The sequence below is a fragment of the Dendrobates tinctorius genome, unplaced genomic scaffold, assembly GCF_039654945.1.
Source record: "Dendrobates tinctorius isolate UK_male_01 unplaced genomic scaffold, ASM3965494v1 ptg000003l, whole genome shotgun sequence".
Lineage (NCBI taxonomy): Eukaryota > Metazoa > Chordata > Amphibia > Anura > Dendrobatidae > Dendrobates > Dendrobates tinctorius.
This window is the reverse complement of record NW_027361671.1, coordinates 21,695,431-21,710,215: the sequence shown is the minus strand read 5'-3', so window position 1 is coordinate 21,710,215 and position 14,785 is coordinate 21,695,431.

Genomic DNA, 14,785 nt, shown 5'->3' with positions numbered 1-14,785 from the left:
ACAGTCGTCAGCGCCTTTTCTAACAACTGCAGCACACAAAAACCTTTGCCTCTTTATGCTAGGCTAGGATACACGCATGCACAAGCATGTTTTTGGCCTGGCTGTGGCCTTTATTCCTGGCAAGAAGCCCAGTATTTCAACACACAGCTCATTTAGAAGAAGTGCTAAGAACAATACAAAGGACAGCGACTAGCGGAGGTTGCTGCAGAGTTGAGCAGTGAGATGAATATTAGTTTTATTTTGTTTGAAACTTTTTACTGCTCTCCATGGTTCAGCAAAATTATAGGGTTACTTGGGGTCATATAAGAACCACAAGGGTGCACAAGGGGCATTATTACTTTCTAAGGAGTAAACAGAAGGTACTATTACTGTCTAGGGTATTTATAGAGGGCATTAGTATTTTAGAGGTAATTTTACTGTGCAGAAGCCAGTAAAGGAGCATTGTTGCTATGCATGGGTATGGTGGCGGACAGTATTACAATATGGAGCACTAAGAGCAGTATTGTTAGTGTAAATGTGCCACACAAGAAGAGCAGCAATAGGGACTGCAGTGGTTCAATATTACATTGACAGTAGGGTGAGGAGTTTTTGCAGGTTCGGAATAGATGGGGATGTTGCTGAAATTGTGACAAGTTAAATGTTTCTTAGTTGTAAACTCATCAGATAAGTCGTGCCTGGAAAAAGTCATAGCAGTCAGGGCCAAATGGAAATCATAAGAAAAGTGAATGACATCATCAGAAAGGACATCATCTGTAAGTCACTATATTACTGTACTGTGATCACTTGTATGTTCTGCAGGAATGGTTTATACCACTTTTTGGTCACTGTATGGTGGTAATGTCTATCTTGATCTATGTACAGTGAATGATATGTAGTAATAGCATAGTCACCTGTTGGGGTTCCCACTTTACTCACTATAATTAAGAAGCGCCTCTGTATTTGTAAACATGGTTATCTAGGTTAGGGGCCCACTTAGGCATGTATTGTTCCCCCTGTGATGAAGTCTTTGCTATGCCTGTGACTGCACCACTGTGTGATACATAGGACTTCTGTTAACATCTACTTCATTACTTCTACTAAGAGAGCTATCACTCTCTGCTGTGAGTGGTGTTATAAACGGCAAGCAATAGATTTTCAATGGCACACAGAATGTCATCCCAGGCTGCATGTGACCCCCAGGCTTCTTGTCATACACCCCTGCTCTAATGAAAAGTTAGGATTCTTTTTAATTTTATTATTGCCACTGAAGCCAAAGATTTGTAAAGATTTGTCACTGAACTCAAGAATAGGTTTTAATAAACCGATCTTTTGGTATTAAAAAAACAGACAATATTAAGAATAGATAAGAAGTGTCAGATTAAAAAATACATTACATCCTTTACTAGAACTAATTCAAGTGGATTATATATACAGTACTTCAACATGTGATTCTAGTGACTGTAACAGCTAAAGTATATCATCCAAATAAATCTGATTTCCTATGACTTAACCAATAACAAATAAGACATTACAGCATTTGCAGCTGGGCTGCTACACTAAAGGGAATTGCATATACATAAGATTAAATGTATAAATCATTTCCCAAATTTACAGCTGTTTGGGGGGATCACTCTTTGGTAATGTCTCTAATATTTCCTATGCAAACAACTTAACAGGAAGGAACATCATATTGGCTTTAAAATATAGGTGGCAGCAGTAAGCAAAGAACTCCTAAGTACGGTCCTTGTGGACAAACTCATTCTACAAAAAACATATACTGTATTTAAGCTTTCTTCATATGCACAGAACTTTGGAAGTAATGGTGTTCTAAAACTAAATAAAAATGTAACTATAGCCTTAAGGTTGAAAGAAGAATTGAGCCCAAATTAGAACCTTGTTGTTTACTCTACAAATAAAATCTCGTTGATCCATGCCAACTTGATTTTTTATTTTTTTTCTGGACAACCTTTTTGAAAATATTAGAGAAAGCAAACAATTTTAAACATTTTAAATGACAAATTGAAGAAAAGAAAACAAATCAATAAGAGTATACATTATATACAGGTTGCCTAAGCTGATATAAAGATCTGTCCTACATTCACTGTGAATTGTAAAAGGATCATAATTACAGTCATAATAATTTGGAAACACTTCTCCAGACTGAAAAAAGTCACTAACTTTAGATGCTATAGCTGAGTGTATCAGGCAAAATTTCTAAGTTGCCTAACCACATGGATTTTCAGGGATAATTCAAATTGCAGAGAAGTTATTCTATGCAAATTGATTTTCTCTTTTTATGTTCTGAGGTGTCTCCAGACTGCAGAGATTAATAAATGTAAGTTGAAAAAAACATAGAAAATACTTATAGTCATCTTATTGCTCACCTCTCTGGCTCCTTCACTCCTCACCATCACTCGTTTGGTCATCAACATATCTTCTTATAACCTCAACAAGCAGGTCAGGTTCTGCGCAATTATGCAAACGGTCACAGCACACATACATTTGGGAAAAAAGTATTTAATCAGCCACCAATTGTGCAAGTTCTGCCACTTAAAAAGATGAGAGAGGCCTGTAATTGACATCATAGGTAGACTATAGCTATGAGAGTCAAAATGAGAAAACAAATCCAGAAAGTCATCTTGTCTGATTTGGCAAGATTTATTTTGCAAATTATGGTGGAAAATGAGTTTTTGATCATTAACAAAAGTTCATCTCAATATTTTTGTTATATATTCTTTGCTGGCAATGACAGAGTACAAACGTTTTCTGTAAGTCTTCACAAGGTTGGCACACACTGTTGGTGGTATGTTGACCCATTCCTCCATGCAGATCCCCTCTACAGTAGAGCAGTGATGTTTTGGGCCTGTCGCTGGGCAACACGGTCTTTCAAATCCCTCCAAAGGTTTTCTATGTGGTTGAGATCTGGAGACTGGCTAGGCCACTCCAGGACCTTCATCTGCTTCTTACAAAGCCACTCCTTCATTGCCTTGGTGGTGTGCTTGGGATCATTATCATGCTGAAAGGCCTATCCACGTTTCAGCTTCAACGACCTTGCTGATGAAAGGAGGTTTACACTCAAAATCTCATGATACATGGCCCTATTCATTCTTTCATGTGCATGGATCATTCATCCTGGTCCCTTTGCAGAGAAAAAGCCCAAAGCATGATGTTGCCAACGCCATGCTTCAAAGTAGGTATGGTGTTCTTTGGATGCAACTCAGCATTCTGACTCTGTCTGTAAGATACAATATTGTTACGCTACAGGAAGACATTCAGGCCTCTCTTGAACCCCTCGACTGAGTTCGCCATCAACACCTCCTCAGAGAAGAAATTCCAGATTTTCACTGCCGTAACAGTAAAGAATCCTCTTCTATGTTTCTCCTCCAGATGCAGAGAATGCCCCCTTGTGACCGTCACCTCCTTGGTATAAACAAATCCACGGAGAGCTATTTATACTGTCCCCTTATATACTTATACAAGGTTACTAGATTGCCCCTCAGATGTCTTTTTCTAGACTAAATAATCCTGATTTTGCTAATCTCTCTTGGTATTGAAGTTCTCCCATCCCCTTTATTAATTTTGTTGCCCTCCATTGTATTCACTCTAGTTCCATTATATCCTTCCTGAACACCGGTGCCCAAAACTGTACACAGTACTCCATGTGTGGTCTATCCAGGGATTTGTACAGAGGCAGTATAATTCTCTCATCCAAGTACTTATTTTCCACCATAATTTGCAAAATAAATCTTGCCAAATCAGACAAGGTGATTTTCTGGATTTGTTTTCTCATTTTGACTTTCATAATTGTGGTCTACCTATGATGTCAATTACAGGCCTCTGTCATCTTTTTAAGTGGGAGAACTTGTACAATTGGTGGCTGACTAAATTATTTTTTTCCCTACTGCATATAGAACCAAAGCTCGAAGTCCCAGCCTAGCGTGAGTGGCTTGGGGATTTTTGTGCTCACAGCTAGAGTTGAGCGATACCGTCCGATACTTCAAAGTATCGGATCGGAATGGATCGGCCGATCTTTAAAAAAAGTATCGGTATCGCCGATTCCGATACCGGAAGTCCCATTCAAGTCTATGGGACTTCCGGTATCGGAATAAGAAAAACCCTGTTTTTGCCTTGTACAGCCTCTCTGGGGTCTGTACGGGCCTTTCGGGGGGCTGTGCCGGCCTGCCAGGGGGTCTGTGCAGGCTCCGGTGGTCTGTGCCGGCCTGCCGGGGGGCTGTGCCGGCCTGCCGGTGGTCTGTGCAGGCTCCGGTGGGCTGTGCCGGCCTGCCGGGGGGCTGTGCCGGCCTGCCGGGGGGCTGTGCAGGCTCCGGGGGGCTGTGCCGGCCTGCCGGGGGGCTGTGCCGGCCTGCCGGGGGGCTGTGCAGGCTCCGGGGGGCTGTGCCGGCCTGCCGGGGGGCTGTGCAGGCTCCGGGGGGCTGTGCCGGCCTGCCGGGGGGCTGTGCCGGCCTGCCGGTGGTCTGTGCAGGCTTCGGGGGTCTGTGCAGGCATCGTCCGATGGGACTACAAGTCCCATCGGGCGATGCCTGCTACCATGACAGTGATTGACACATTAGCCAATGATGGGACAGTAGTAGTCCCATCATCCGACTAATGTGTTGAATGTAAAAAAAAAAAAAAATTACATGCTACATACATGCTACATACATACAACATGCATACTACATACATGCTACATTCATACTACATACTTGCTACATTCATACTACATAAATACTACATGCAACATACATACTACATATATACTACATACATACTACATGCATGCTACATACATACTGCATGCTACATACATACTACATACATACTACATGCATGCTACATACATACCACATACATACTACATACATACTACATACATACTACATGCATGCTACATGCTACATACATAACACATATATACTACATGCATGCTACATACATACTACATGCTACATACATACCACATACATACTACATGCATGCTACATACATACTACATGCATGCTACATACATACTACATGCTACATACTACATATATACTACATGCATGCTACATACATACTACATGCTACATACATACTACATATATACTACATGCATGCTACATACATACTACATGCTACATACATACTACATATATACTACATGCATGCTACATACATACTACATACATACTACATATATACTACATGCATGCTACATACATACTACATGCTACATACATACTACATATATACTACATGCATGCTACATACTACATGCTACATACATACTACATATATACTACATGCATGCTACATACATACTACATACATACTACATGCATGCTACATACATACTACATGCTACATACATACCACATACATACTACATATATACTACATGCATGTTACATACATACTGCATGCTACATGCATGCTACATACATACTACATACATACTACATGCTACATACATACCACATATATACTACATACATACAATACATTCATACAATACATACATAGACATACGGTACATATAACATAGAGTAACATACTTACCAATACTTGTCACATTGTTCCCCGAAGCCATTGTCTTTTCCGGAATAAATATTAACATAACAAACCACAAAAATACTCACCCACGATCTGAAGCAGTCCACGAGTGTGTCCCACGACGATATTGGGTAGAGAACTGCAGCATCAGCTGATGCTGCCGTTCTCTACGGGCTGTAGGAATCCAATGACGGAAGGTAGGTATCCTTCCGCACTGTATTCCTCCGCCACTTAAAAAAAAAAAAGTCCCTAGTCTCACTTTATGCCATTGCTGTGTGGGAATTTCCCACGCAGCAATGGCATAAAGTGAGACTAGGGACTTTTTTTTTTTTTAAGTGGCGGAGGAATACAGTGCGGAAGGATACCTACCTTCCGTCATTGGATTCCTGCAGCCCGTAGAGAACGGCAGCATCATCTGATGCTGCAGTTCTCTACCCAAGATCGTCGTGGGACACACTCGTGGACTGCTTCGGATCGTGGGTGAGTATTTTTGTGGTTTGTTATGTTAATATTTATTCCGGAAAAGACAATGGCTTCGGGGAACAATGTGACAAGTATTGGTAAGTATGTTACTCTATGTTATATGTACTGTATGTCTATGTATGTATTGTATGAATGTATTGTATGTATGTAGTATATATGTGGTATGTATGTAGCATGTATGTAGTATGTATGTAGCATGCATGTAGCATGCAGTATGTATGTAGCATGCATGTAGTATATATGTAGTATGTATGTAGCATGCATGTAGTATATATGTAGTATGTATGTAGCATGTAGCATGTATGTAGTATGTATGTAGTATGTATGTAGCATGTAGCATGTATGTAGTATATATGTGGTATGTATGTAGCATGTAGTATGTATGTAGTATGTATGTAGTATGCATGTAGCATGCAGTATGTATGTAGCATGCATGTAGTATATATGTAGTATGTATGTAGCATGCATGTAGTATATATGTAGTATGTATGTAGCATGTAGCATGTATGTAGTATGTATGTAGCATGTAGTATGTATGTAGCATGTATGTAGTATGTATGTAGCATGCATGTAGCATGCATGTAGCATGCATGTAGTATGTATGTAGTATGTATGTAGTATGTATGTAGCATGCAGTATGTAGCATGTATGTAGCATGTATGTAGTATGTATGTAGTATATATGTAGTATGTATGTAGCATGTAGTATGTATGTAGCATGTAGTATGTATGTAGCATGCATGTAGTATATATGTAGTATGTATGTAGCATGTAGTATGTATGTAGCATGCATGTAGTATATATGTAGTATGTATGTAGCATGTAGTATGTATGTAGCATGCATGTAGTATGTATGTAGTATGTATGTAGTATTTTTTTTTTTTTTTTTAACATTTAACACATTAGCCGGATGATGGGACTACTACTGTCCCATCATTGGCTAATGTGTCAATCACTGTCATGGTAGCAGGCATCGCCAGATGGGACTTGTAGTCCCATCGGACGATGCTTGCACAGACCCCCGGACATCAGCACAGCCCCCCGGCAGGCCGGCACAGCCCCCGGCAGGCCGGTACAGACCCCCACAGGGTGCACAGACCACCGGCAGGCCGGCACAACCCCCCGGCAGGCCGGTACAGACCCCCACAGGGTGCACAGACCACCGGCAGGCCGGCACAGCCCCCCGGCAGGCCGGTACAGACCCCCACAGGGTGCACAGACCACCGGCAGGCCGGCACAGCCCCCCGGCAGGCCGGTACAGACCCCGGGCAGTCCACACAGCCCCCGGCAGGCCGGCAGAGACCCCCGGAAGGCCCGAAATGACGGCGCATCATGATGCGCACACACCGCGCATCATGATGACGTCAGGCTGTCAATCAACTTTGAACTTCCGATTCCGATGCCGAATTCCGATATTGAAAAAATATCGGAAGTCGGTATCGGAATTCCGATACAGCAAGTATCGGCCGATACCCGATACTTGCGGTATTGGAATGCTCAACACTACTCACAGCAGAAAATGTGACACGGACCTGAAAGGTGATGATGAGAAGTGAAGAGGCCACAGAACTGAGCAGCAAGGTGAGCATCAGTATTGGTGGCCCTTGATTGTTCAGAAAATGGCAGACACTAGTTGTAATTCTGCTGAATCTGCACTGAAGCAAATTACAAAAATCAGAATTTTGACATATGCCGATTTTTGTAAAATTCTAGTACAATTCAATGCTACTAAAATATATTTGCTCATCTCTTTTACTGATACAACAATACTTCCGATGGACAGTGTCTAATAACTAAAGATTTTTCCAGGAATTTATATTAACAGATGATTAGATGATGATTACAACTGACATAAAAGGTATTTTAATGAGTAAATCAATAAATCATACATTCAGAGGATGCAAATAATGTGAGATATGGAAAGTGCAAGGCATTAATAAAACTTTTATATCTGTGTAAAGCTTTTACCCAATGGTGATTCAGGGAAAGATTTCAGATTTTTCTCTTGTCTGAGAGACTCCCAGTAATATGGGTTGTCTGAGGCATCTGTGTACATACAATGAGCTCCTGATTTCAATAGCTATGCATCATTTCAACTCTATTACTGTACTTGTCATGTGTTTTCTTCTTTTTCTACAGTTCTATATATTTGCCCTCCTTGAAACTGTAGATATTTTCTTCCATGTCCATACTTTCAAGATGAGAATGTAAATTTCTAACTGCTTGAGGCTGCTATATCTAACACTGAAAGGAGAGGGGAGAGTAGGGACAGCTTTTGGAACTGACAGACACTCTGCAGCAACAATTTGGTAGAAAATTTAAAAACAAGTCTATTTAAAAAGTTGTTTAACCCTAGAACACATACCTGGGGACTTGCAGGCCTGCTAGGTTAATTGTTTTCTGTTTTCTGCAAGATTACATTAGTTAGAATTCTGAAACTCTAGGTATTCATCAAGTATATAGATGTTTGTAATTTCCAGTTGTTCATATATTTTTATGTTACAGGCATTTCGGTATAACAACTCTTTTTTGGGAATACCCCATAGTCACATACCTGGGGCCTTTTAGGCCTGTACTAGGTTTACATGTGATCCTCAGTCTTTTTGTCTTTACTGTTGCTGGTGAAGACTTTGTCTTTATGACTCAGTCTTTATGACTCTCTCTCAGTCTTTATGATTCAATCAGTATATGCCCAGTAAACCAGCCAAGAATGGAATAAAAATTTTCTGGATGGGTGATTCTGCAAGCTATTATGAGATGAATGGTCTGATTTACTGTGGCAAAGAAGTTGATGCTCCAGTCCAGAAAGACCTATGTTCTGACATAGTAAAAACACTTGCTGTACCAATTTTCAATTCTGGAAAAAATATAGCAATGGACAACTACTTTACCAATGTTGAACTGGACAAATTTGTGCTTCAGAAACAACTTACACTTGTTGCTACTATGAAGCCAAACCGCCGAGAAATTCCTCCAATCATGAAGCACAATCCACAGCGAACACTTTATGAGAGTGTCTTTGGTTTCTGCAATCAAGCAACAATGGTGTCTTATAAAGCGAAGAAAGAAAAATCTGTGATATTACTGAGTACCATGCATCATGATGGAAGTATTGACACCAATGACAGGAAACAGAAACCTGAAATCATCCTGCATTATAATAAAACTAAAGGAGATGTAGACAAAATGGACGAAATGATTGGAGAATATTCGTGCAATAGGCAGATAAAACGTTGGCCTGTAGTCATTTTTTCTAGTATTCTTGATGTGTCAGCCCTCAATAACTTTATTGTTTATAGTGAAACTCATCCAGAATTTCATGCCAACAGGAAGGACAAGAGACGTCTATTCTTGATGGAACTTTGCTATGAACTTTTAATGCCTGCCATGATGGAGCGAAACAACATGAAATGCTTGCCAAGTTAAATGACGGAAACTATGATCCGATGTGGTATACACATTCAGGAACATCCAGAGCCAAGAGAAAAAAAAGAAAGAGTTGTTATATTTGTCCAGCAAAGAAGGAAAGGAAATCCGTACCTGTACTACTTGTGGCCAAAATGTCTGCAAGGAACATTCTTCTGAACAGATAACATGTGAAAATTGTTGGGGTCATCAGTAAAATTGAAAAGGAAAGTTTGAAAAGACATATTCCTGCACCATGTTTACTACAACTTTTATATAAAAACATTTAGACAAAAAAATCGTTATTATAAAGAATTATATAGAATGCATATATTGGGCGTTTTAAGCCCGTGTACTTACTTTTTTGTTGTTTTTTGCACATAATTATAATGTTTTGAAATATTCACATCTTAGGCTGCTTTCCCACTGGCGCTGGGGTCCACCAATAGGGGATCTGTAATGGATCTGACTTCCTGGTAACTCTAGTTAAGGCTGCAAGAATGCCGGGATTCCGCTAGCCTTAGCTGGGGTCACCAGGAGGTCAGGTCCATTATGGATCCCCTCCTGGCGGACCCCAGCGCTAGTGAGAATGCATCCTTACTTTGCAATTTTCAAATAAACTTTGAAAATTATTTTTATTTGAGTTAATCCATGTTATTTGCACACAGGCCTAAAAGGCCCCAGGTATGTGAAAGTGTAGATTTCTATGGTTATGCGTTCTAGGGTTAAATTTGCCTTTAGATCAAATGTTTCATGAAAGAAATGCATTTGAATTGCAAACATTTTCTGGCCACTTTAAAATATACAGTTGAAACCAGAAGTTTACATAAGGAGCACCCCACAGTGCGTTAGGTTACTCGGTACTGGGCCGATCAATTCTTAAAGGTGATGTCACAGCAGCAGTGACCCGGTCCATGGCCCTTAGCGTCCAGTAAAATTCATAAATGATGATGATGATGATGGGGTAGATAAAAGGTGATGATGATGGGGTAGTTTGTAGGGTATTTAGTCATGACGCAACCCGTGGTATTCAGCAAGGGTAGCCGACGCTGCAATGCAGATCCTCTGGGATGGTGTTAGGGCAGCAAAGATGGTTAAGCTCTCCATGGGCAGAGCTGTGTCCCAGGGCAATTAGGATGTTATAAGTCAAGATTGCGTATGTTGTGGTAAGTGTGGTGGAGGGCAGGTGAGATGTAAAATGATACAGATGACACAGCAGGGTGCAGTTTCCAGTTTTTTATGGCAACATCATGTTGTGGGGTTGATTAAGGCTCAGGAGGGACTAGTGCACTTCACAAAATAAATGGCATCATCTGACATGAAGTTTATGTGGCAATACTGAAGCAACAGCTCAACACATCAGCCAAAAAGATAAATCTTGGGCTCAAATGGGTCTTCCAAATGGACAATGACTGCCAAAATGGCAACAAAGTGGCTTAATGATAACAAAATCAATGTTTTTGACTGACTATCACAAAGCCCTGATCTCAATCCTATTGAAAATGTATGGGCAAAGCTGAAAAGGCAGGTGCAAGCAATGTGACCTACAAACTTTGATCAGTTACACCAGTTTTGTCAGGAGGAATGGGCCCAAATTATGGACAACTATTGTGAGAAGCTATTGTGGGAAGCTTGTGGAAGGATATCCCAAATGTTTAACCAAAGTTATTCAGTTTAAGTGCAATGGTACCAAATACTAATGAAATGTATGTAAACTTTTGTCGTTGCAGTAAGTAATAAATATACCTTAAAATATTCTTTTGCTCTCATTTTTCTGGCATGTGGCAAACAATAATAATTATGGTAATCCTAATTGACCTAAAACAGGAAAGGTTTATTTTGATTTCATGTCAGATATTGAGAAAAACTTGTATATGTGTCTTTTTATATAGTGCATGTAAACTTCTAGTTTCAACTGTATTTATTCACTAACATCTTAATATTGGCAGAGGGATCATACAAAATATGGTATTACAGTGCTGTTGGATTTCTGCTTCCATTTTATCTGTAGACTGTCATTCTTAACACCGTAATCTATTTCCTTCAAATGTATTTACACCTGACATACTGTATGTCTCAAGGGAGACAGGACTTTTGCCTCATATAGTATCTGTTACAGACAAAACTGCAATCTCTTATTTTATTCTAAACTCTCCATCTAGTCTCTTTAGCAAGCATAAATATACACAAATAAAATGCCAGAAAAATTGAGGTCACTGTAAAACAAGAAATATGCGAAAAACAAGTTACACATTTAATGCCCCTTCAGTTTTATCAGCACATAATAAATGACAGGCCTCAAGCCACAAGTTTATAAAGAGCAACCCCTAAGGCATATGCCATGAACATCGAGTCTGTGCTTCCTTTGCAACTTTATAACTATATGTGCATATCAATTCTACCAAAAGTACTAGTGAAGGACTTTTACTGGAAGCAAAAAAAAACAATCTCATATTTAAAATCTTGTTTTGCATAATTTATTAACCTAATTAGTATAATTGCAACCTGTTTTCACTGTCTTCTGCAGTGTACTCATGTCTCCATCCAATGATTGCATCTGAATCTCCACCAGATCTTTTGTAGTAGACTGTGTCCTTGTGCCCATCTGGAAAGATGGAGACTGCCAGAAAGAAGCACAAAAAGGAGCCCAAAGTTTCAAACTTCTTTTGCCTTATTCAATTCAGTATCTCCATGTGTGCATCTAAATACTTTTTAGGGATCTAGATGTAAATAGGCCCTTAGCATCATGCACAAGATCAGCTGGGGGGGCTGGGGAGCTGGCTGTCAGACACTTCCACACTTATTATTATTATTATTATTATTTATTTATAGAGTTGAGCGAAACGAGTCGAAAAAATTCAAAAGTCGCCGACTTTTGGCAAAGTCGGGTTTCATGAAACGAAACCCGACCCTAGGATGAGGTCGGCCACGAGGTCGGCGACTTACGCACCAAAGTCGCGTTTCAAAAGTTTGTTTTGCGCTCTTTTTCAGCCAATCAGGATCCACGGACACTGTGGGCAACGTGATGACATAGGCACGGGTCACCACCATCTTTCAGAAGGGCATGCAAGTGATTGGCTTGCTTTGGTGGGCGTCACAGGGGGTATAAAAGGGCGTGCACGCCGACTGCTATCTTACTTCTGCCGATCTTAGTATAGGGAGAGGTTGCTGCTGATTCTGTAGGGAGAGCGTTAGGCAGGGAAGAAGACAAAAAAACTGCTTCAGCTGCTAGCGATTTGGCCTGCACAACACACCAGTCACTGTGTGTGCAGTGCAAGGGGAGGCTATATAGTGGTGTATCAGTGGTGTTGGTTGTTGGGCTGCCTTCTAAGGCTTCCTGACATTCCTGCATTGCTGTTTACCCACTGCTCCGCAAACTGCTTTTTTAAAAGCAATCCCAATTTTTTTTTTTTGTCCTGCTGAGAAGACAAAAAAACTGCTTCTGCTGCTAGCAATTTGGCCTGCACAACACACCAGTCACTGTGTGTGCAGTGCAAGGGGAGGCTATATAGTGGTGTATCAGTGGTGTTGGTTGTTGGGCTGCCTTCTAAGGCTTCCTGACATTCCTGCATTGCTGTTTACCCACTGCTCCGCAAACTGCTTTTTTAAAAGCAATCCAATCTCCCTTATCCTCTAGTCACTTTTGTCACAGCTGTGCCATCGAGCCTGTCACATAGCGCTCAGATATTCATTGGGCCTCACACAATCCAAAAGTGTCCAGTGTCCAAAAGTGTGTGCAGAGATTCAAAATCTCCCTTATCCTCTAGTCACTTTGGTCACAGCTGTGCCATCGAGCCTGTCACATAGCACTCAGATATCAGTGGGCCTCACACAATCCAAAAGTGTCCAGTGTCCAAAAGTGTGTGCAGAGATTCAAAATCTCCCTTATCCTCTAGTCACTTTGGTCACAGCAGCTGTGCCATCGAGCCTGTCACATAGCGCTCAGATATTCATTGGGCCTCACACAATCCAAAAGTGTCCAGTGTCCAAAAGTGTGTGCAGAGATTCAAAATCTCCCTTATCCTCTAGTCACTTTGGTCACAGCTGTGCCATCGAGCCTGTCGCATAGCGCTCAGATATCAGTGGGCCTCACACAATCCAAAAGTGTCCATCCAGTGTCCAAAAGTGTGTGCAGAGATTCAAAATCTCCCTTATCCTCTAGTCACTTTTGTCACAGCTATACCATCGAGCCTGTCACATAGCGCTCAGATATTCATTGGGCCTCACACAATCCAAAAGTGTCCAGTGTCCAAAAGTGTGTGCAGAGATTCAAAATCTCCCTTATCCTCTAGTCACTTTGGTCACAGCTGTGCCATCGAGCCTGCCACATAGCGCTCAGATATCAGTGGGCCTCACACAATCCAAAAGTGTCCATCCAGTGTCCAAAAGTGTGTGCAGAGATTCAAAATCTCCCTTATCCTCTAGTCACTTTGGTCACAGCTGTGCCATCGAGCCTGTCACATAGCGCTCAGATATCAGTGGGCCTCACACAATCCAAAAGTGTCCATCCAGTGTCCAAAAGTGTGTGCAGAGATTCAAAATCTCCCTTATCCTCTAGTCACTTTGGTCACAGCTGTGCCATCGAGCCTGTCACATAGCGCTCAGATATCAGTGGGCCTCACACAATCCAAAAGTGTCCATCCAGTGTCCAAAAGTGTGTGCAGAGATTCAAAATCTCCCTTATCCTCTAGTCACTTTGGTCACAGCTGTGCCATCGAGCCTGTCACGTAGCGCTCAGATATCAGTGGGCCTCACACAATCCAAAAGTATCCATCCAGTGTCCAAAAGTGTGTGCAGAGATTCAAAATCTCCCTTATCCTCTAGTCACTTTGGTCACAGCTGTGCCATCGAGCCTGTCACATAGCGCTCAGATATCAGTGGGCCTCACACAATACAAAAGTGTCCAGTGTCCACAAGTGTCTGCAGAAATTCAAAGTCTCCCCTGTCCTATAGACACCTTGTACCTTGTTTTACATTACTATATAGTTTGTTGGATTTTGTCTACATTTCTACCAAAAATGAGGAAGGCTGGTGGAAGAGGCCGTGGAATTGGGCGGGGGTTGGCAGCTGGTAATGATGGTGTTGGTGGTGGATCTGATGGTAGTGGCAAGAGCAATATAGGACCGAATGCAGGAGGTGCTGACCCTGCGTCATCGTCTGGCTACATAAGGCCTCGAACGCTTAGTTTTCTAGGAGTTGGTAAACCGCTTTTAAAGCCAGAGCATCAGGAAAAAGTTTTGTCTTACATTGCTGACTCAGCCTCCAGCTCTATCGCCTCCTCTTCTTCAGTTGTAAAAAGTAAAAGCACTGAGTCGTCATTGGAGGCTCATGTTCATGAACCACACCTTTCCTTGTGTCCTTCACCACAACCAAGATTGAAGGAT